This window comes from Neodiprion pinetum, chromosome 1 (assembly GCF_021155775.2).
Source record: "Neodiprion pinetum isolate iyNeoPine1 chromosome 1, iyNeoPine1.2, whole genome shotgun sequence".
NCBI classification, from domain to species: domain Eukaryota; kingdom Metazoa; phylum Arthropoda; class Insecta; order Hymenoptera; family Diprionidae; genus Neodiprion; species Neodiprion pinetum.
In genome coordinates, this window is record NC_060232.1 from 26,336,278 (window position 1) to 26,361,096 (window position 24,819).

At 43.1% G+C, this 24,819-nt stretch overlaps 1 protein-coding gene across 11 annotated transcripts in view; it reads left to right on the forward strand.

Moving 5' to 3' along the window:
• Nucleotides 1-24,819, forward strand: part of bsk (mitogen-activated protein kinase dJNK) — a 153,887-nt gene that overhangs the window by 85,654 nt on the left and 43,414 nt on the right. For 6 of the 11 annotated variants that reach the window (XM_046608875.2, XM_046608876.2, XM_046608882.2 and 3 more), the window contains 3 exons: nucleotides 1,715-1,774; nucleotides 10,842-10,877; nucleotides 23,416-23,459. The gene's annotated coding sequence lies outside the window, so the exon portion shown is untranslated. Of the gene's footprint in view, nucleotides 1-1,714; nucleotides 1,775-10,841; nucleotides 10,878-21,924; nucleotides 21,944-23,415; nucleotides 23,460-24,819 lie in introns of those variants that run through there. The other 5 variants (XM_046608877.2, XM_046608879.2, XM_046608878.2 and 2 more) reach the window with 3 other exon arrangements.

The window sequence follows — 24,819 nt, forward strand, 5'->3', positions numbered from 1 at the left end:
CTATTTCTCGGTTGTAGACGATGCTCAACCCGGTAAGTAATCACTGCATGAATTACCGCCTGGAATGAGAACGTAAACTTGACGGTTTTTATCCCTCCTTCTTCTCGATTGCTCCAAGACCTTCCGCAACGTCGAACTGAAAGCTTGCAGAAGAAGGTTGTGTTCATAATTTTTCTTGTCAGTTCTCGAGCACCGTAGAAACTCTGAAACTCTCGGCACTTGGACCGGTCCGTGCAATGCCAAAGAGGATCCCTAATGGCGAGAGCGTAAGATTGACGGGACTTGGGTAGACATATTGTGTAGAGAGGTACACATCGTCCTCGTCCGAGGCACGTGTCGAGGCACGAAAAGAGTCGACAGAGGGACACTGCTGCAGGAACGATGGCGAGTGCAAAGAGCACCGGAACAGGTGTAGTAAGCTTCATTGTTTCACCATTCTTTAGAAACTCTCCACATTAGCGTCGTGAATTAGTACAATGGTTCTTCTTTTCCTCTCTACCTCTGGTGCTCGTCGGCCGCTGTTACCTCGCCTACTACTCACCTGCCTCTGCGCCGCTACTTTTGTTCTTTCTTTATCCTTTGCTATGTGCAGGCTTTATCCGCCGCCCGTCTTCTTATACATCGTGCAAAAAGCGGCAGTCAGGGCGAAATTCGAAATAGAAATAGTGTCGAGGTATTTCTTTTCCGGAAACAAATGACAACACGCGTAACCAGTTGTTATTTTTCAATAGGGCACGTCTGTTACGCAACCGAAGAAAATATCAAATGCTTTTGATGACAATTCGGGGCTTCGTCTTGTCGTAGAAACTAAATAGATAAGCTTTTGGGAAAAGCATTCATGCGATAGTGAAGAAAAAGACAAATGTAACGAACAATTTTACTGTACTTCACGCGATTTATAGTGCGAATAATTCGAACATTCCATTTTTTTCCCCTACAATTGAAATGACTTTGATGGCGAAAGAAATCAAATCTGTATTTTCATACACTGGCACGATAGAATCGAGACACAAATTGTCACAGACAATTTAACCCTACTGTCACAACGTTTTGAAACGGATGTTTATGAATGGGCTGAGCTTCGAAACGCGATGGTTAATTTTACCTCAAAGAAAAATATCTCAAGTCTTTGACCAGAAGTGCCGCTATGGCACTTGGAGAGAGGAATGACGGGTTCTCACACACTGCGGTCTGTAGGGCTTTCCGAAAATCCTACTGTTTCTTGGCTTCTACTCACGAAAATGATCCCCACAGAACGAACCTCGAACAAAGCTTTTTCATCACGAAACTGTTTGAAGAGTCCCAACCCACTTGCCTTGGAGATTTTCAACCTTTTTTTTTTTTAAAAAAAAAAAAACATGCGGTCCCTTACAATTTTTTCCCCGAGTAATATTTGACTGATTATATATCCATACGATAATCCGACCCCGGTGATCCGTTCGGGGAGTTTAGTCTATTTGAAATTCTAATGCGCCTCGAGCTTATCCTTCGCTGAAATATAAGCCAGTAAGCAAATACGGAACCGAATCGATCCTGGTCCTGGCTTTCTCGGTGCAAAATAAAAAAAGGTTGTAGTTAATCTCGCGGATCTCCCCACCTTTTAACGTCTATCTGGATAAACACGTTTCCAACTTAGTTTGCTAAATTTTATAATCCTAAATTGAAAGGTGTTAACCACGCAATCGTCTAATGTTAGATTGTGTTTTTGTTTCAGGTACGTTCTTCGGGCTTAAACTTTCTTGCTGATCGGTCGATCCCATTCCAAACTCCAGAGGTGAGTTGTCCAAACCTTATACTGTTCCGTATACTTTTATGGAAAAACATACGTACAGCTAGACCGATGTTTTGCTTACATCTCAGGCATAGAAATAGGGTACCGTATTTCTTTCCCTGGATCTTTCTATGCTTTGAATAGTTCACATTTCAACGGATGCTGCTTCTTCTTCAGAATAAAATAACACAGAACACGACATTTCCCGGTGCTCTATATGAAGAGCCAACTGCGCGCGTGTTTTCACATCGGTGTGTACGATACAGAACTGCATTTTTGTGCAGCCATACGTATACGTACCTAGTATTGAAACTCGTATGCAACGTGCCTAGTCTCACTCAATTTATTCATATAAGTAGCCGAGGTACTGAATACTCACGTACCTCTGCAGGATATACTTAAATATTTTTCAACGTCGGATACCATCTCCTATTTCGGCAACAGCATTTGTGAAAAATGTATTTGAGATTGCGGTGAGGAAGCCGATTCGAACCTGCAGCGCGAACGAATCGCACCAGAGTTTTCAAATAAATTCTGAACCAATAGTTTTCACGGGCGTCCATATCGCAGCTAGCTTCAATATTTGACATTCGATCTTGTTTACTTACGGATGCTGCACGGTTTTCCGTCATACCTGGTATCCTTCTCTCGTGCAGAATGGAAAGTAAGCATTTGAATTGGATTATTATTCGTTACTCATGAATACGTTGGCATATGAAATTAGAGACGAAGATTAATTAGCCAATCGACGATAGCGGTACCAATGCAGTTTTAAAAGTTACGACTGGTACAAGCTTGCAAACTTACCTTAGAGAATTCAACGCAATAAAAGTAGAGGCAATGGTATTCAATAAATTCAAGGTATGTTACTTTCCTTAAATTTTGAAAAAGACTCCTTTATTCCACACCAGGAAAATTGTTATGTTCCCAAGATTACTGATTACATCTTCAACCATTAAGGGCAAGCCTGCTGTGAAATCGTTATAGCGACCAAGAGGCTTGAAATCACAATCACATCTGGTAGATGATCGAAAGACGGAGTAAACAGCTGTAGGTCCGCATAGAAGCGCATTCTGGTAGCGAACAGACTAATCGCAGTGTCTTACATCGTTTTTCTTTAACTTGCTATTTTTCTTCTTCTCCTTAGTCTGGATGATCCTCGGATTCTACACTTGTCGAGCGGCTTGGAAACGCTGTTACGTTAACATGCAGATGTATAGATCACGCGGGCTTAAGCAGCGAGCAGACCGTTTTTCAGTCGCGTACCTGAAAAAGAGCGATGAGATAAAACATTCTTCCGACGTATATTATCATTTTAACCAGCGGCGAGAACATCTGTGTGATATTTCATCCGCTGTCGACTGTCGTATTCGAATTTTCGTTGGTGAGAAAAATGTTCTAATGCAACGCAAAAGAAAAACACAATGAACTTTTGACAAGCTTGATCTTCCAGCGTGCAGATACGTGAATGTTCCTTCAATGATGTCATTCGTAAAACTCCCAAGTTCATAAATTCGTGATACGCGCTAAACAACGAAGACATGAAAAATTGGGCTACAATTGAGTATTACGCAGAGAACCGCCAAGTAACATCTGTTCAGTATCTATAAAAAGCACCTAATCACCGCCACATACTTTTTTTTAAATTCATTTACAAAAGTTGCTGTTTTTTCGGTACCTTTTGCTGAAATTTTTCTATCATGACGTCGTGTTGGCATTAAAAAAAAAAAAAAAAAAAATGTACCTACGAAAATAATCGAGTATTCAAATCTTGATTAGAATAGCTAAGGAGCACATCGTTATCTTTTTCTAAAATATTATATTTACTTCTACACTGTAGTCTCTCCCTCTGCTCACCGTTGTAGTCGGAGCATGTAAATATTGGTCGCCGAGAATCCCGGTGTTCCACCCAATTGTGGCCGCGGGTAGTTTTAGCGGAGGGATAATTCCATTTACGAACCCCTGCCGGGATCTGGGAATCGCTAGGATCACCCTGTACCCCAACAGCGAACCGAGTCTCGTGCTGCGGCAACAGATTCTCGTCGTGCAATGACCACGCTCTGTATAAGTACTGTAATTGAGTATCGCTTCGTGCAATTTCCGGCGTTGACGGTGCATATCCCACGGCCATTGGGCCCCGTTTCCCTTTAATGCGGAACCCAACTACCCACTCAATCCTTGAATAATAAATAAATTCCCAATCGATTTGCGCTCCGATCGATGATTTCTGCACTAACTAACAGGTCATTGCGTGCGGCAGTTTGAGCTGAAATGTCCAAGAACAGAACCATGCACTTTGCTTCAGTTCTGACCAGTCTTACGTGACATGAATTTTGTGTCGATATTTTGTTGAATCGAGCTTACTTCGACTGTGACATCGTTTTCTGAGGTAAAACTTTTTCGTGCACCTGGTCGGGTCAGCCATGGTTTCAAATTGCTCAGTCCACCGGAACGAGCATTATTCACGTCTGACATCCTCGATGACAATGACCGGTGCTTTAATTGGTGCTTATCGCGTTACATTCATCATCCTTTCATTCCGAATAAATCCTTTGTATACTTGAGTTCAACGGGTTTTCCGTTTCTCTGCCTGAGCCACTTCGACTCCTTGCTTATTATTGTTTCATTTATATTGTACATTGCCCGAGAAGCGGGAATGCGAGATGTCTTGGTTCCACTCTTGGAGTCGGAGGAAAATTGCTTTGAGTTGTCGATGAATCCACGCTTATATAGTAAATACAGAACAGAACAGAATCCGACTTCGCGAAGGAGAAATATCGACAGCCACCACCAGGCTTCCGACCCTTGGAAATTAATGGAACATGGGATGAAAAAGTAGAGTAGTCGTGTAACGTTGTTTCAACAGCAAGGTATGCGCAGCTTTGAGCGACAAACCATTCGCAAATAGTAATGGCCTGACGAATTGATTAACGTAAATAAGACTTAACCGTTATCCTTGGTGCTCCACCGACACTTTGCGAATGTGTTATTGTCTTCTCAGTCCTCAGACCCACCACGCCTTTGCGCCTAGAGACTGCAAAAGCCGGCTGGTGCTGGTTGTCGTTAACCATGCCGAGACGCCTCAAGTGGGAACTTCACGGTACGCAGTGTCTGTGCTTAATTGAAACTGTCGACTAATTGTAAGTGAACCCCCTCGTTCAAACGAGAAACTACCTGCTTAAGCCTCCGAGTGTTAGCTATAACCTGACCGACTCGACGATTCGAGTGTGTGTGTCTAACTGTCTATGCACAGCGAAAATATTTGAATCGATATTTCAAGTGTCTGAAGCCAATTTCTGAAGTCTGAAGCCACGTTCACAGATGTGCGATCCATGCATCGGTACGTATTTCCCTTCCATACGCTGTAAACAGTAAATTCGAGGACGTATGGAGAGATTGCTTTTTGCTGCATTGCTACGTGCCGACGTTATTCCCAGAGCGTAAATAATTCTGCGCATATGCTCCGAGGTAAAATAGGTCGGAACCTGAGGTCAAATGTAAATTCAAATTGAAAAAGTTTTGTCTAGAGTCACGGGAGCTGTGTAGGAACTTTGAACAACATGCTGAGTGAAGTTGAATTCGACGTTGGTAATTTTTTTTCAACCTCACCGCTTGGTGCATGGAACGCTGGCACGGATCAATCCAAAAATCCTTTATTTTCAATCACTAGAAACACACGCGATCGGCTTTGCCTACAACTCAACCGATGTATCGTGATAACGTTATGTTTTACCACAAAATCTGCTGGTAACGAAATACTTTTTGCGAGCCGAAATAACGAAAGTTGTCTGCAATGGATATTATTGCACTCCTTTCGGATGCAGAAGGGTGGCAAGTTGATACGATCCTTGGACCCCGTTGTTTCCGTTGTCTCTCGGAATATCGGGAGTGGCATTTAGGGTGGCATGGCGCCGGACCACGTCGGCAACGTTTGGCTTGGCCAGAGCGCCGTGACGCTTTTTCATAGAGGGAGCGTCGCGGCGCCTACCCGTCAAAGGTCGCCGCGTTATAAATACGTCCGGCGCCGCTCGGCCCCGTTTCTCATTTCTGCATCGAGCTGTCACTGGACTCTGACAGAATTGAAAAATCCCGTAATTGCGTTCAAAGGGTAGCCACTGAAAATTTTATTATTACAAAAGAATCGCTATGACTTTGTTCCGAGAAGAAGCTTGAGTTTCCACAGAATCAAAACGATCCTGACACATAAAAATTGTTTGAAAAATATTGCCGTATGTTTATTTACAGGCACACAACATAGTTGCGTAAGTGTGCAGTAACGTCAACTAGAACCCTTCGCTCGCTGGTTTTATTACCGAGTAATCCAGTTGACGGAAAACATGTCCATCGTCCCCCAACTTGGGAAATAAATCCCTCACTCTCGAGAATAAAATCCCTTTTTTTTTCATTATCCGGGGATAGTTCAGAAAAGCCTTTCGTCAAGTCCTTCGCTGAGAAAGATCAGAACCTTTCGCCGGCGACGACGATACTGACTCGACGTCGCCGTCGAGTCTGCGGTGCAATCAATCTCCAAGACCGTAGCATTTAACACACTTGAGGACAGACGCTCATCAAGTAAGTGGCTGCTAATTGTGCCGCCTGGCGATAAATCAAAGACCGCATCTTCGAGAAATAAAGTTTGCGTGTGTACGTGAGCTTGGTAAAACCTTTCGCTGAGTTATAAAACTCACTAGAAACATGACGAGAATTTCGATCGCAGGGTATTGAATTAGCTGGGCTTTAAATTCCGAAAAAAATCACCGCCAACTGCTGACAACGTCTTTATTTGTATTCGAATTTTCACCCTTACAATTAGTCACGCTGTGGCGAAGTAAGTAACTCTGCTGAACAGCAACGCAGCTTGATCAAGACCAGACGATGCTTATACTAGAGGTTACTCCATGTCCTTATTGCGTGCAACGCTGATACCGTCTAACTATACAGATCATACGACTCTCTGGAGGTCCTGTTACTCTTTTAACGGTGCTCCATAACCTCTTCGTGCTGTGTCTAGTTTATTCCTGTAGGGTAATATTACGAGCTCCATGAATGACGTTCTCCGTCTATTTTCCGTAATGGAAGATATCAACCTGCGACGATCCAAGCTAGGAACTAAAAGAACCGCAGTTGAGTATAATCATCCATCTGAACAAATTAGAAATGTAGGATCAATCATGTTCTGCGGAGACTTCGGAGTTTCTGCTTTGCTAACAGTATTGATTTACAATAAAAAAAACTTTACGGAGCTTGTTCGCGTGTATAATATAATCCATACATATAATCCGTTTACGTAAAATGGCATGCAAACTTCAATTACCTTCGCAATGATGGGTCCGCAAAAAACGTTGAAAACTCTTACGCTACACGAGGACCTGAGACCAACGAGGCATTCCATCACCGTCAAATTACGAGACCCGCAGTAAACCTTTCGTATCGAAAATGAACCCGTGTCACTTTGCAAACCTGATTAAGAACGATGTGAAGAACGATGCTCAATCAGCTGTCTCGTAAACTATATCCCTTTTCGATTCTGCTGTTGTGAGGCAGTTTTGAAAAATGAATAACTAAAAAACGAAATAAAAAAAGGGAGTTAACGCCACTAAAACGCCTCAGTTTCACGCAACGGCCGAACATTTATGAAGGTTGGCTTATCTCCCGTTTGTGTACAATGTCGGATTTTTACGAGGCGATGTAACCTCAGTGGCGAACGGAGTGTACCCACGAGCCTTGGATTTACTTTCCATCATTTGCTGCATCCCAAGATTATCCTCACTCGGCTTTATGTCGGACTTTCTTCTTTATTTTTCCTATCGGTTCTTTGCGCTTCCGCCCTGAAACATTTACTCACTTGATCCTCTCCGAGGGTTATTTCTACGGTTATTGATCCCGCTTCACGTGTTTCCAACAATGTTTAAAGTTCACGTGGCAGAGTTTGCGAATTCCCTTTTTTTCATCACGATAAAATTTTCTTGGCCCTGTCCATCTTTGAGCGATCCTTTTCTCCGCTTGAAAATTGACAAATTGAAGAGTTTTCATGCAGCGAACGTGAGCAATATTGATCCCGTGACAAGATATCCTTGATATTCAAACTGGCTCTGCGATGTCTTTTCTCACTTGCCACTCGGGTGAAACCTTGGTGATTTACGAAGCATTTAAAGTTGCAGGTCTCGAAGATCCGATATCGTAAAGAAACCGAAAAATGTTTCTAAAGCAAGCGAAGTTAGCTTACTTTGCTGCTACAACTGATGTTGGCGTTTTTCTCACAATCAAGTTAAATTGTTAAACTCTATTTCGTTAAACTTCCAGAGCCAAAGCCAGTTTCTTGAACGAAATATAATACAGAGAGAAAGAGAGAGAGAGAAAAAGAGAGACATAGGTATACAGAAACCAATTGTTTCGGAAAATCTTCGCTCTGCATGACTTCTCGGTCTTTTACCCGTCATTCCACGTTCATTCTAAGACTTATTCAGTCCTCAATAATCTTCCACGATCATTTAAAATGAAATTTATCACGAACCGAATTGATCAATGAAACTCTAAACTCAAACAAATTTACAATTTTCGTACATAATGAAACAAGACAAGATATTCGATGCCGTATTAAAATGCGACATATCGTTGAATGTGAAATATCGAACGACGATTTTTAAGATACAAATTCCACAAATTGTCTTCGCTATTCCGTTCGGAAAATATTCGCTAGGATTAAAATAGCAATACTTGGAAGGAAATTCATTTCACTGGGTATGAAAAGCCGTAATGAGAGACCGACGTGAATGAGGAAATGACATTGTGAAAATTTTTTATCCTCAGTGTCGAGTTCTGACGTGGGACTAGAAAATAATGGGTGCAGTCAATTTTTAAAGCCTGTGTTAACTCTGTAATTACTCACAACTTCAAAGAGGTCTTTCTCACTTTTGTTAAGCTGCATCGCCTAACCATACCGGTTGTTTTCAGAAGCAATTAAAATTTTTTTGGGTCTGTGTAACCACGAACCGCCTTAAACTGTTTCCACTAGAAATAATGATCCAGAAATCTCATTACTTTTGCTCCGCTGAATGGCGTTCTCTCATATCAGAGATACCAACGACAGAAGAAACCGCAAGGAATTTCTATATTGATATAGATTAGGATATCCTTCCAGGTTAGAAAAGGAGAAGCCATGATAAAAGAGGATCGAGGGCTTTTCTACTCAGCGAGGATTCCCGTTTTCTCATTCTCAAGCTCGTTCAGCTCTACGTATAGTTGAATCCTAGCTACCGATTTCTACCTATAAATCTCTCAACTAGTCTTAGAATCTAATTACTCAGCTCTCTCGATATTGCTCAGTAATATTCCTCATGAGCCTTTGTAAAAAATATCATTTCCATTCGGTAGTAATCCCTCACTCATTGCAAATCGCATGTAGTATATGTATAGCTGGTTCGCAACGGTTGGTAAATAATTTCTTGACTACGAACTGTATGAACTTAGAACGTATCCGATACTGCAAAAGTTTAAAGTTGGAACTGACAAAGCTTGGCCGAGGAAAAACTTCGAGAGGTATAGTTATTCAATCGGCAAAAAGTTGTCGGCCGACAATCAATGTTCGCCGGTATGAAAAATTTTCGAGAACTTGAGAGGTTCTCCAGAGATAAATATACACAAGCCGAAGGTTCGTGGCTTATCTCGAAGTTCATTCTTAAATTTGTTCCTCGACCGAATACTTGAGCGATTTCGTCAAACCGTGCGGAGGCCAGGGAAGTCCTTGAGACTCGGGCAGACAAATACTTCACTACAAATTGGCATTCCTTACCCTCCATGGCTGCTTCTCTTTCTCTTTTTCCCTCTCGAGCTAGATGACCCAGGCATTTCACCATCGACGACGTGGCGTTGGAAGCTGCTCGCGTTATCGGGAACTTCTCGGAAGATATTCCTCCGGCGTAGGTAGGTCGGTACTACTGCACCGTGGATAGGGTCGTTCGTATCACTATAGGTAGGCCATGTGGCACGTATTTATGACCCCTATAAAACACATTGTATCTGCATCTGCGTGCCAGGTCGAACGGAACCCGGTTCTCGGCAGCTCGCCTCTCTGCCCTGAACTTTATTCTTTTTCGGATAATATTTTAGTGCGCAAACTTCACTTATATCAGACATGCATACCGTCTTCAACATTACCGAGTGCTAATGACTTCGATCCCATATATCCCACCGGTTTCCCGAGTGGTTCTGCACTCAACGGACCGATCGTTGGGTGAAGGACCGAGTAAAAATTTACAAGCATGATTTGTGATACCTCGTATTCAGAGCCGTGAACTTTTTTTACCTTCACCACCTACCGTATTCTTTACAAGTATTGTGCAGATGTGCATTTTCACGGAACGGCAATAATCGGCTGCTTTAAACACCTGATTCTCTTCAAAAGATGCTAAAGGAAACGAACGCGAAGCTTTGAGAGGCCATGTACTGTTTATAGTGCTTTCTCGACGTCCTATTTATTCATTAATCTCCTCAGAGGTTTTCAAAGGCAGCTTACTGAAACGACGTGCACAGTGCCGCTCTTTAGACTTTTAGATTTTCTGCACGGATTAAGGTACGTACTATCGAAATGCGATTTTGCATCGCTTGGACTGAAGTTACGTACTTCAAATGGATCGATATTATTTTAACTTTGAAAAAATTTTGTGAATCAGGTACCTCCTGTGACTAGAGAATATTTTCAAACCGGTACATCGGAATTTACTTACCATATAATCAGGAATGCAGAAATGACTGTCTCATTGACAATCCTTTAGGCTAAATTAGAGAAGAAGACACTGTCAAAGATATGAACTTCGTCACATTTATGCTAGTTTTCTTGACGCGAATCATTTTAGGGCCGCATCCGTACATTCCGAATGACTTCAATAACGTTGTTCGTATCAAATGTTAGAAAGGCATCTGCTACACCACTGAACAAAGTTTAAAAATGAACAAATGCTATCAATTTCAGAATCTATCTCGGAACCGATAATACGTATCTTTATTTTTTGTAGTAGGTACCTGCAAAACCTAGAAGTTACTGACAAAATCAAATATTTGTATGTTTCAGAAATCGCTAGCGCAACTTCAACTATCATTAACTGAGGTGAGTTGATTCATTTTAATCGTTGTAAGTAGGTTTCACAGATAATGCAGGTACGTACGACGCGAGAAAATGTGAGTTGATATTTTCTATTCGCGAGGAATGAAACTTTTGTCATTTTGTAATGAGAGAATTTTAAGTCTACGTAAATTATTGTGGAATAAAATGCAGTATGGTGTTCAACAGTGCACGAAAAGAAACTTAAAAAATTATTATAACGATAAATGTATTCGTTTACTTGCTAAGACGAACCGTCACTCATCATAAACTCCTACCAATTAACACATTCCATATTCAATAAGGTCAAATTATTCTTTTATCCAATATTCCGAGTACTTTGAACGATCTTTCGAATAATTTCGAAGTCTTAAAATTTCTATCGGTATGAAAAGTAAGTTTGGCATGTCAATTTCCAATTCGTCTACACACAAATTATATCTTCAACATTTTATTATTGTGTAAAAACTTCTGCGACCATACTCGCCACGTACAACTTCTCGTAGCAGTGAATGAAAATCAATACCCTTTGAGGGGAATTCCGGCCGGGCTATTCGCGGAACAGTACGAGGCTCAAGGGTGTTCTGATCTCAGGCCAAGATCGCAGGTATTTGGCTGGTATTTAAGTAATACCTGTGAGCCTCTTCGAGCTGATCACGACTCTGTCTCGAGTGCAGATCGTCAAAGCAAAAGGATCCAAAACTCTCAGAGATGTACAAACAACTGATAGTGTAGATCTGGCTGAAGGGTTGATTCGGTATTCAGCGCATACGACCCAGCGGTCAGTTGATTACATCATCAGACCTCAAAGTGCCGGAGTTCTTGCAGTTAGATCGAGTTCTCTGTAATTTTCTCTTGAAATACTCCGATGCTTTAGTTTCACTTCGACAGCGAACTATTACCGTTTGGTTAACCTGAGAAGTGAGTAATTGATTGGAAGTTACAAATTCCGGTGTATATTGCAGTTAGGAATGTTACGAGGGTACGAATTAATGTATGAAATTCCGCTCACTTATAGACTCTCGATTGTTATTTGTGCTTGTGGGTGACTCGCGAAGTACGTGGCACGCTTAATCACGGAAAGAGATTCTGAGAAGATTGAGAGAAATCCGAAGGTGTGAATATGACGGTAAAAACTGAGGAAGTACAACAGATCAGCAGAACACAAGATCAGTGGGAACAATTAATGTAATTTGGTACTTGAGCATGGAAGACATTGGCTATACAGGGGCACAATGCAAAAAGCTCTGGGTAAAGCTTGCAGATGATTTTTGTTGAGCTAATATGAGGTTATAAATCGGCGTATTTTCAAATATTGAATGCAAGTTATGCGGTGTTCGCAAACTCTTTAGCCTGGTGAGAAATATCTGAATCGGTATTAGTGCTGTCAGACTGATATTTTGAGGAAACTAGCCGTTTGAGCCGAATCCAACTAGCCCATTCTGTTGACTTTCTTCAGAGTCTTGGGCTACCTGGTGTGTGAGAGGAACCATGATAAATGCATGTCTACTGCATACACACCTTGAGGTACGTTGCTTCATTTCATATTCCTGCCATCGATTTTCGATATCAGTGTTCCGGACTTCCTCTCGTCATCCCTCACGGATACCCCGTTGGGTTCGGGATAAAAGGGAGGTAAGCCATCCTAATTCTCTTGGGTATTGTGCGCAGCGTTGGTGGAGTGAAGGAGTCACCTGTCACTGGTTCTCCGAGCTTTCGTCCAAGAGAGATTTCATCCGAGACGAAAAAAGCCCAGGAGAAAACAGAAAGCTCACGTCAGGCGACTATCAGCTTTTATAAAAGCTTTTTAACCTGAGCTATACACAGCGAAGAAAGAACCGGTGAGCCAGCGAGCATCGAACCGGATAAAGGTCTAGCTTTTCCTAACAATTAATCTTTCTAACCAGACCAATGGCGAGTCTCAACTCACTGTAGGATTAATTTGGCTTAGAGATAAATTGGTTCTTGCACCTGGGTAGGTATTTCTTTTACGCTCGGTATTATCTTCTGTTCCGTAAAGTGCTCCCAGTGAATTGAATTCGATACGTACCTCAGTACCCGGATGCAAAAACGACTGGATTCGCTCGAAGCCATTCTTACCGTTATTACATTTTCTTTACTCCTACTGCAGCCTTAGTTCAAACGAAGCCAGCGGGATGTCTTCGCAGAATCATTTATCGCTCGTGCATGAATTCACCTTCTTCACATCGACTGAGTGTAGCGACCGAATCTTATCTTACTAAACACCTGAAAACGTGCTCGCATAGTGATACACTCGCTTCATTATCATCATCCAACGGGCAAGTATTTCACGACTCGCTAGTCGCGATCACGTGCAAAACGGGCGTAAAGTCATAACGCGGCAGACTAACGTTTTCCCTTAAGACATAGTCGTAAGCCGTAACCTATAATAAGCAATAACACTTGGAAGATAGGAAGGTGCAGCGGAGGGAAGAGCAGCAGCAGCGGCAAACAGAAAAAAATATCAATTCATTCGTGCCGTTAGGTACGCTATAGGTCTCCGTCGCCCAGCATGGCGCCAGGCGTTTCATTCACTTTTGCTTCGCGACTTTTTTTATTATTTCGGCTCTCCCTTCGTCCAGACAAACGACTGGTGATGTCCTCGTCTAAAGCAGGCACTCAGGATTCGCCAAGTTCTTTGTATTTGATTTACGCCAGGCGCCAGACGGATACAAAGTAATCTGCAACAATGAGCTACGTAATGGGTCGGATAGAATTGTGCCGCTTCTTATTTTCTAGTTATGCTGCAAAAATTCCTCACCTAACCCGTCACTCGGAGGGGGGGACCGTGGATGATTAATAGAGCTGATTTCAGTGAGCTCAGTTCACCAAATAAATTCACCGATATCCCTCTTCGGTTCAAGGTAACGCGATAAAATTGGCCAAAAGGCGGGTGAGACGGATTTACTACCGGCGACCAAAGCACAAGAGATCCGTCTCAGTCCCGAGATCGGTAGAGTCTTTATATGAAAGGCCGTAACGTACGCTGTGCGGACCGCGATGAATGTCCCTATGGAATTGCTGACCACTTCTAGAATCTAGACGACCGACCGCGATCTCGGGTCGTTTCGCGGAATACATCGTCCCGTGGAACCGGGGATAAAAAATTGTGCATCTTTGAACCTTGAAAGCGGTACTGCGGGAGAGTAATAATCCCGTCTATATTATATGTCTTACAATTTAACCAAGATCGAAAGGTGGAAACGGTCTTGCTTTTTATACCTCGAATTCTGTTCAAGCGGATAGCATAATCTGCCCTCCGTGGAGCGCGCTTTGCGCATTTTACGAGCACGGGACATGAACCGTGAAGATTTCATTGTACCTGGTTTCTAAGTGAAGCGAATATCGTAACTTGAAAAGTGAAGAGGAACGAGCGGATTACCTCAACATTCTACCCACGCTGCCGAAGCCAAGACAATTTGTTCCCTGCGTAATCCAAAGCTAGACTACTCTACATATTCCTTGAATCCCTCTCGAATACCCAAAGTACACACTTTGGGGGGCTAAGCGATGTCGAGTTTCACTCAGCTGAATGAAGTGAACACAGTTGCGGGGCACCTCGCAATATACAGAGAAACAAACATACTCTGATACGGATCCGGGGCTTTCTCTTAACTGTTACATGTTACTTGTCAGTATTCTCCAAGTGCGCTTAAACAGCCAACTTCCACGGTGAATCCTCACCGTTTTCCCGAAGGAAGAAGGAATAACTGTGCTACCGAAGAATATGAAGAAGCTGGAGAATCGACAAAATTATTTATTGGTAAAATTACGCTATAGGTTTCTTGGCGTTGATCACTTTATCGTCCAGTTCTTGATTTCCCAATTCTTTTCGAAAAACGTCTCCTGCGTTGGAACCGACTCCACAAAGTCATCACCATCTCAAGCAAGTTCTTGTACGTGAGTTGAGTTCCGGGAAAGAAATAAGCCCAAGAGTGATGACAAGGTTCAAAACTCGACGCATGAAAGCCAGGGTTAATCGCCCACGACGACTTCGAGGGCTCGAGAGAGACCGAGCTGAAATCCAGACGTGTTACACGGGGGATTTTCTCTCCTACCGAGGAAAGCAAACCACGGAAGGTTTTCTTCCAGAAAATATTAATCACGTCGGCCAGAAATGTTGTAATCGGCTTACGCCCGAGTCGTTGAGAAAATAGAAAGCCTTTCGTCTAATGGTCGGTATTACCGAAGGATGTTGACAGAACAAGAGTGAAAACTACAGCAGAAAACATTTCGCGAACAATGCTGTTCGAACAAAATGGCGAACCGATGATTCTTGGCTCAGGTACCCTCGTTGGCTGGGCTTAGAATGCGCCACGAATCTAACCCCCAGGGGTTAAGTTACATTGATTGGCTCCATCAGCCCTTTCTCCCAAGCCACTCTGATTCAGCTTCCAACTTCCACATTCACTCGGGCAGCTTGGGACCTCGCTGTATTCGCTATTCCGGATGCAGGCTTCACGCTAATACCAAGCGAACGAGGAGTGGGTGAATTTGTCGAGTTGGACTACCCTCGAGTAGAAGTCGAGCAAAGCCAACAAGCTGACCAGGGTTTCTCGTTCAGCTTTTTCGAGTTTGCCTCGAGAGAGAATACTCGTCTGGAAAAAGGGCCAGATTTTCGTCAACTTTGTATCTAAACTCGCTGCTGGCGAAAGGAGAAAAGTGATAAAAATATTTAGGTGCCTATTCTTTTCCCTCCGCACAATCTCTTGAATGGTTAATCGAATGAATATTTCAGAAAGTTTCTTGGCGTAAGCCCCAGGATTACTCGGGTGTAACCTGAGCCTCGGTAAACTTGATGAAAAATTACAACGTATCCAAGCTGGCTACCCTCCCTCTAAATTGGCGAAGTAAAAGAGGGGTTAATTTTAATTACTATCCTTAAAAGTTACCCATCATGATACCAAGCACCTCCGTTTCGTTGTACCGGTTGTATTTTCTCCCAAGTAATTATTGTGCAACTTATACTCTCGAATACCGGCGCGCAATTATTGCTTCAAGTTTATACGGATAATAAAAAAGTATTCGATATCGTGAACTTCTTCCTGTGCCAATCAATGATTGGTTGTTAGATGTAGATATTCGCATTGACACTACGAACATATTGGGGTATACATCAACTTTTGAGTAGGCATGAGGTTCGACCGTTAAACGTGTGTTTACTGCCTGTTACTGCAAGGATTTTCGCAATTAATCAAACAAATTTCGCCTGAACTGATCTCCTCTTTAATATCAGATGAAAAGAATATTCGCATCTTATTTGCAGATCACCCCGGAGGCCATTTTCGCGAGGTGTTGGCATTCTCCCTCGTATTTCCGTTCCGTTTTCCTCGCCTCGAAATATCCACCACCGCCCTAAGGCAACGCGTTATGATTGCCTATATTGATAACTCGGATCTATTTGGTTCACCAAAACCATTCGCATCTGGGCGTGCCCCGCAGGGCGTGGAGGAGGATCAGGAGAGAGGTAAAGGGTCCTTCGGGGAAACTGGTGATCCTCGCGAATGCTGCCGGGGAATGAGTTCGCGGAAGTGTTCGAACTAGAGGCGTGGAAATCCACGATGGAGCACCCTGCATATGCCCCTGGCAGGGGAAAACGCAGAAAAAGGATACGGGCCCGAGATTGTTCGCGATGTATGTCGAATGGGTTGTCTGTCTGTTTTTCTCTTCAGGATAAATCACGGCACCTTGTTACGTCGAGTGCGAAGAGCGCTTGTATATCCATTCACAAGCAACTGCAGTTGACTGGCGCGTCAGCGTTGTGAGATTAATCTTTTACTTATCTGATTTTTTTTTATACCTCGTAAAACGAATTTATATTGTATACACGCGTGTAATACGTAAGTCAACTTTTACGAGCAGTTAAATGCGGGCGAAGAGATCGGCTCTAATCTCCGTAATCGGTCCGCAGCTCAAGCTTCCGTATCTTGTTTTGGGTCGGGTAGGAGAAAAATTGATATTTTGTCGGTTTTTTTATTACCGGACCAACGGGAGAGTCAGTGATCCCAGAGTTATCGGCGAAGGATGTAAACTAGAAGAAAGTCTAGTAGGTTTTTACGAAAAGGCGCGGCAATGGATCCTGAATAAGCCGTGGAACCGTCGACGTATCTCTCTATCTTTGTCCGTTTACGCAACACTCGAAACTCCCCAAATGTTCCTGAGCCTAAACAAACTGATTTCCCGTGCAAGTCCGACCTATGAATTTATTTATTCGTAATTTATCTGTTGATGCTTGCTACATATATATATATATATATATATATACTGAGAGTGTATCGCACGTCCATCTCAATCCCTTACGTTTTTGTTTTCCAGTTATTTACATACTACTTTTTTTTAAAAAGAAAGTGAAAAAAAGAAAAAGCGAACACGTGGCTTATCAGTTTCATTTATCAAAATTCCCGAAAGACGAGGAGATACACCGGTGAAGAAGCTAAGGTGCATTACAAATGGAGCAACGTGGTTTTTCTCCGCTACTTTTCTGGTCGTTGAGCCAAATGATCCTTTGGGATCTAGGAGGCAGGTTTTCCCAGTCTGCCATAATATCGTCGGAGATCTTTTCCGAGGTGGATGAGAAGGCGGCGGGGGAGAGGGGCGGGAAGGGGGGGGGGGATGAAGGGGGTGAAGTGGGGGGTGGTAGTTGCATAGCGCGGTAAGATGGCTCCTTCCCCCGGTGGTTCTTCAAGATACGCGAATGGAAAGAGAAACGAGGGTGCGGTGAGTTATGAGCAACCGCGGGAGGAAGGATAACTACTTATTTGCATCCCCATTTGTATACCTGCGCAGGGGGTTTGATGAGAAACTATGATTTACGCGGGCCTTCGCCCTTAACGTGTCTCCCTTGTCGGCCGGCATTATTAGTCCTTAAACTATAATACGTTCTCAATTCGATTCTGATTTTTAGGCGAATTTATAGTCCTTGGGTAAAGAGCTCCGATTCCCGATCATATCGCGAGATTATAATTTTTCGATGAAAATTTTCGGTGATTTTGCAAAGTATAAATGCTGCGAGCCTTTGGGTAAACGATCATGGATTTTACGCCGGGTGGATGCGAAGACCGCGTTTTGAAATAAACGCGTAATTTAATTTTCCGTATTTCACTTTGCGTTCGTGAGCAGAATCTTGATTGAGCAAAGCTGCAACTGGCTGATGGAAGCTGGATTCTCTTCTGTCCGGGCTCTCGGATATTTCCATACTAATACCTAGCATCGTCGTCATGTATCCGAGGGACGTGATTTCATTGACTTTGTAAATTCTAGCGTCTCTCCGGCAATCTTCTCCGCTTTAGCGCAGCCCCTGGAAGCGTATAGACTAGTTTAGTGCCGATTGTCTGAGAATACAGTCATTTTTATATTGTACAATGCGGGCCATTTCAAGCGAGAAGAAAAAATATTCCGCTGCTTTGTTTCCATTGTTTCTCATGTCTTTGAGAAGTTGGAAACTATAAGTTGAGGCACTAGGCAGAACTCGATAAAAAATCTTGAAATTGCATCAGATTGTGGACTCGATTAGTCCGTTCGTTAAATAATTTCGCGCTTGCTCGCTATGCCAAAACGGCCTTGGTGTGAAACTCGAATCATCGGGCCATTACTGAAGTAAAAACTAATCGAACACCACTACTATAGCAAAGTCACCCTGCGGTCGTACATGAAGAGTGCTTCGCAGGGCGAAACTTCGATGTCTGGCTTTCGCTGTACGTCATCGACGAGAGTTTTTGCTCGGAGACTCCTTGAAACAAACGCTGATTGAGGGAAAAGAGCAGCCACACATCGTAATAACGCTCGTTGAATCACCCTCACCACGGCTAATGCAAGTGTCTGTTATACTAGTCTTCACTTGATACTGGCTCATTGGTTACCTACCTGTCCCACTATAAAGTTATTAAAACAGCATTGTTAATTGCTCAGCCGCAGGGGTGCGCGGAATGTGAAATTCATGAAGGGGGGTGCTTCTGCAGGAACACAAGAGCAGCCCAACCGAGTCCTATAAAATACCGAAAAGGAGAGTGGAGGGAACTGCTGCCGCGAGCTACGCTATACATCCTAATAAACGGCGGCTTGAAACTTTCAGAATTGCATTATTCGCAACAGTTTGCAGGCTCGTCGACCCCGCTTCCCTATCGCGTCGCTTCTTAATCTTTAGCGGACTTCGTGGCCGCCACTCCGTAGTGCGGGAAATAAAACTTCCTATTTTTCCAATTTATTCCATCTTCCAACATATTCCAGTCTTTCGAATTTTTTTTTTTTCCCTCTTCTTCTTTGGAAAGAGTGAAAATGATCGCTCGAAGGTGAAACGGTTCGAGACTCGCCTTCGGAGCGTTTCAGAATTTGCAAATACTTCCCGTGTCGTTCCGTCGATTGGCTTGTTTTAGTGCCGGTTTGAGGTGGACGAGTGTGTCATTCTCGTGCGAGTTTGTTGCTCCCCGGGGGATAACCACCGACCATCCTGAGACCTCGGGGCGCGTATGCCGAGCGCACCCCAACACGTTTCTCATTAACCGTCCGGGGTTGGAAAAGCGGAGGGAGATGAAAAGGGGTCCGAGAGGAGTGCTTCGGGGTGTTTGTTCATCTCGCAGATATGAGTGGAGAGGTGTACCGAAATAAATAATCTGACCACAGCAGGTAGATCGTTCTTGGCCGTGTGTAATATGTCATCATATCTTGACACTCTCTTATCGATGTTGCGATTGTTTTATACTTCGTAGTTTTTAAAGATGGTCGATGCTTCGTTCTTATATAACTACAATACCGAATACCTCTGCTACTTTTCGACGCCATTTTCACGCCCTGTACCTTCCATGGTCGATGTGGGTCTGATAGAGTAGACCTTGCATTATACAGTCGGGGATGAAGAGAGAAGGACAGTAAGTTGCGCCGAGGGACGTGGGTGAAGAGAGGCGATGGAGGAAAGGACCGCGCAGCGGTTGCCTTGAGGAATTTTAGGGGCTTGGTCGTTTGTGAAATTTCATGCGTGAAAATGAAAGAGGTCCAGGGTTGACTCCCACGTTAAGAGTTGTTTAATTTTTAGCTTCGTTGCCTTCGGCGCGAAACGAGGTGTTCCATAGGTGCTGATGTATAGAGCTTAAGAGAATGTTGATACATAACGCTGTGGAATAGTTTTCAAAATGAAAGCAGAATAGATATTAGCCTTAAGATATTTTTGACTTGAAAGTTTTTAACAGACTCACTAACCGAGTGTGAAAAATATTTTATACGAAAAATGAAAAGTCTTTCGATCGAAATGAATACATTAATGTAAATAACCGTTCACTGTAAAATACGACACGTGTTTCACGTGTTTTACATGGTTTATGTTGAAACATTTGATTTACGTTTCATGATGCTAACTACAAATTTATTCCTTGAAAAATCTCGATAATGATTTCGAACCGATGTCGTAGCGAACAATTCTTTGCACCTCAATTTTGCTTGCTGTTTTGGAAAGTGACGTGTACGGACATGAAACGAAGTGAAATTGAGTAATCTTGAATGCTTAGTAAACATGAGTAACATGCAGTGGTAGTTTTTCGGGGGAAGTAACCCACTTAGTCGCCTTACCGTCCCCATCCTCTACTTTAACGAACTTTCCAAAATTCGTGGGAGTTAGCCTTATAATTAACTACCACCATTACAATCCGGGATTTATGCTAATTATCTCGGTAGTAGTTAAACCGAGACATAACGCTAACCCAGCGAAAAGGTTTCGTCCTTTCCCCGTCGACCATTTTTGTTTTCCGACATTTCCACACCCATCCCTTAATTTGTTTATTTCACACTCCAGTCTCGGCTCATTAGTACGCGGCTTACGGCGTCCCTCACGAATCGCACTAGCACAGTTTATCCTTCGCAATCCTAAACTTGCAGGCTCACGTCGTCTGGCTGCAGAATTATGCTACACGAATTCTGAGATATACGTGATGATTATTATTACTGGCTGGAAACTTCTTACCGTGGATAAATTCTCCCGTGTACATATATTACGTATATATTTACGTCCAGAATTAAATTCCTCTTCAACTTTGCTCAGTGTTAATGGCCGAAGTTATACCTATATCACCGAGCATGCCTCAGGTACGTGCGTTCCGATATCCATCTGTAAGTTCACGAGTTCGCAATCTTGGAGTATGAAAATATCCCGCGTCTTTCGCTCAGTCTCCGAATCGCCAGCTTGGATGCATCGTCAATTATTCACTTGACACCGATACGTGGTTTTTTTGGTGACGAGATATAGTCGTTTGATAAAGTACCGTTGGAGAATGTTCGGGGTGACGCATCGCATCGAGCCTGAAATTCGACGCGCGTCGCCACAGGCCTGCCAAAACGTTGCGGTTTCTCCTCGAATTCTATGCTGTGAACAACCCGTTCTGCGGTTGATTAAATTTATGCGATCGAACGCTCATAACTGCTACGCGTGTGTTGAGTGACCTCTGAACGGTGAACAACAATTTCCCCATTAATGTCGCTGCTCGAAGGTTATTCCGATTTGAGACGTGTCGTCGACGAGTCGCCCGTTTTTGCGACATTTTGGCACCCGATGTTCCGTAAAGACGTCGTCTTCCGTGACCACACACGCCGATATTCAATATTCGAATCGCGCGCGACGAGCCGAGATCCCTCGTTCTTGATAAAAGCTTAGCACTCCTCTATGGATAGTTTCGATTCTCACCGACAGGTGCGACGCAAAATAGGTAATCCTCAGTGCATTGCGAACCCGCGTTGCGAGTCTGACGCGTCCGGCGCCACGGTTCTACCACTTTCGGAGTGTAGAGTGTCTCGATTGGTGTTTGCATTCGCTTAAAATTCTCGCCAATGATAAAGGTGGTGAAGAGTAGAGAAAATTTTTTTTTTTTTTTTTTTTTTTTTTAAACTGCAAAGGAAAACGAGCAGTTGAGCGGAAACGACGCCCTTGCATCGAGTCTGGATATTGAGATATGGTCGTTCTCCTCGGAGTGCGCGGGAGTAAGCACGTAGGCGTAATCTGACGCGGTTGTGACAAAGCCGGTCATTCCCCTGGCTACGACGTAAACAAGGAACCAAGCCTCCGGGCACAGGTGGGTAAATATTTCTTCTCCACGTTTCGCCAGTAGCTCGTACATTTTGTCGATATTTAAATTACGGCATCCGGTGGTCGAGTCTGCTCCGTAGATTCAGACTTCTCGCCCAATTTTTGTAAATTTCGGGCTTGAAGATACTTGGCGTGAAAATTTATCGACGAATCATAATTTGGATACCGCTTGGTTTTTTATCGTCTCGTGCTTTTATACGCGTGCTATCGGTATTTCGATCTTTATTGAACCGGGAAGGACGCGGAGCAAATAAATGTTGCCATCACGATTCTGCGCTGACAAGCTTACGGAGCTTCTTGTTCTTCTGGTTGAAAAAAATATCGCCAAACTGGCGAACTGCCACCACAATCCTGGAAGACTTGATCTCGTGCTCGGGTTGGCGCACATGGATAAATGGAAGAAGTTATACACTCTTGCCGAGAGGGGGGATCCGGAATACCCAGAGGGACCGAGGCGGCTTTGCAGAGAGAAAGTGTTTTGACGTGTTGTTTTCGCGAATGTTCGAGGGTTCGGGGGTGCCATCCGAGCTCTGTATGTAAATTAGTTAACACAAATCTGGGGCTCCCTCGGGAGCGACTCGGCCTTTAACCACAGCCTCGCAAGGAGGATCGTTGTTTGCGTCAAGACGGTAGATCTCACTCAAGCCGGTGACGCTTTCGACCGAGTAGTTTGCTTCTTTCAATTCCGCTCTTCCGGATAATATCAAGGTTATCGGCCCCGTCAGATCCTCGCATGGATTTGTTGACCTCTCTTCAAAGGCATTTAAAGCATTCCGAAATCTCTGGTGGCTGATGAAGATTTTTTCGGAGTTTCGTTTAGGCCTACATAGCCATAATTCCTTGGTTGATTAGGTGCTCAAACATATGGTCCTTTTTAAACCACATGTTTTCGTATGAACTCCCTCGTGTTTGGTTTTACTTACGTTTTTTTTCGTCCCCAGCCTCTAGCTTTGATTTATTTTTACTCTGAAGCATTGATTTGTGTATTCAGAACGTAATTCACTTTATTTATTCAACCGCTATTATTAGACTGCGATAAAATTTCAAGACTTCGAGATAAGACCATTTTTTTTTTTTTTTGTATATTTTTGTCGACTGATGATTTTCCTAATGCAATCACTGTTATTTAGTCAGATTTGAGAAAAATTTCTAAGAAGTGATCTGTCGGAAATTTCACAGTTAATATTCATTATTTAGAAGAGTCGATGATTATTACAATCATTGTATCATTAATTCTATACCCTGATGAAAATGGTGCGTGCAGAAACTTGAAGGAGGCGAAAAAGAAGTACAAAGTGGCCAAAGTTTTACAACTCTTTCTTCACGCTCATCCAATCCAATATACATTTCAGCAACTTTTCCATTTTCATCACGGTAATCCTGACTAGAACGAGTCATCCGTGGTTTTCGAATTATTTAGTCAACGACTATAAAAAATACCCTAATTATCTGTTACAGGTTTGAAAACACTGATGTGCTGCTCGCAAAACAAGACAAGCGTGGTAAGTAGACTTTTTCGAACACTTTATTCAATATAAATCGAGAACTTGATGCAGTGCTCTTTCAGTTATTATTATACAAATAATCTTTTGTTATCGTTTTGTACCACATTTTGGAACTTGGATTTGCAATTAAAGTCCGTTCACCTGATACAACAAATGGGATTCAAATTTGTCCCCACTATCCATTGATTGCTTGTTATTCAATCGTGATTACAGAAAGAACGTAATAATCTTCTAAGAGGGTCGTATGAAATAGAGTCACGTAAATTTCTGGCCACGCACTTTCCCTCGAGTGAGATTTTGCCACGCGTCTATCCCTTCTACCGACACGCACCCTTATCGGAATATTTTCAACAATGAGACACAATCGACGCAAAATGCTTAGAAAAGCTCGGAGCTTCGGCAGCGTTCGAGGACTCCTCTTCGCGTATCTTACTAAAGACGCGTCGCGCCTACCAATCGCTTTCATCCCCTCGCTCGTGCCTCTTGACAACGAAATTCGATAGGCGTTCTAAAATAAGTTGATCACTGTGCCGCGGCGGAGCAATTCTTACACTCAGTTTCATCATCAATACCTTATTCCTAGTTGCGTTTTACGCGGAATCATTTTTCATTTGTAGTTTATCACCGTTTTTGGCTACCGGCATTTGTTCGTTTGCAATTGCAATTCCGCTATTTCATACGTTTACCGCAGTAGGTACGCACTTACTGTACTTCCGCATATAAATTCATCGCCAACTGTTCTCCTCCTACTCGTGAGCGCGACTGTAGGAAATGTAACATTCGTGCTTTTCATCCCCTAGCATGAAGTGAGCGCCGCACAGTGGCAGAGATGAAGTGTATTTTTTGAGAAAACAAACAGGGAGGGTACGGCGAGAGCTAGTCGAGGGTAAGGCAATGAAGGCAGCAGCCGCAGCTGTACTTTGGGAAAGAAAATAATCGATTTATTGCTCTTATAAATATAGATGCAGTTCACTTAGGGACCCGCCAAGCCGGCGTGCGTGCAGGATGACACGGTGGAGGAAATAGCTGCGCGTTAAGTTGAGTTAAGTTGGGCGAAACTTTTTCCCTCGCTTCTTTTTACGCCGTAGAGAGGTAGGGACAACAATATTCTGAACCGTATTTGGTTAGCGAATTCCTCCGAGGCTTGAACCATCATCGGGATTTATCTGTTCGGGTTATCTTCTACGTGACGAGACGTTTCTTTTTTTTTTTTTTTTATCTCTGAATAAACATCGGTACTCGTGAAAATGGATTTAATCAGCAATCGACCCGAGCTGTGTGGTTTTAACGCTTGGTGAATCTGTTTCGACAGCCATGCCATCAGTTCTTTTAACAGGCATGGAAATTTGAGGGAACG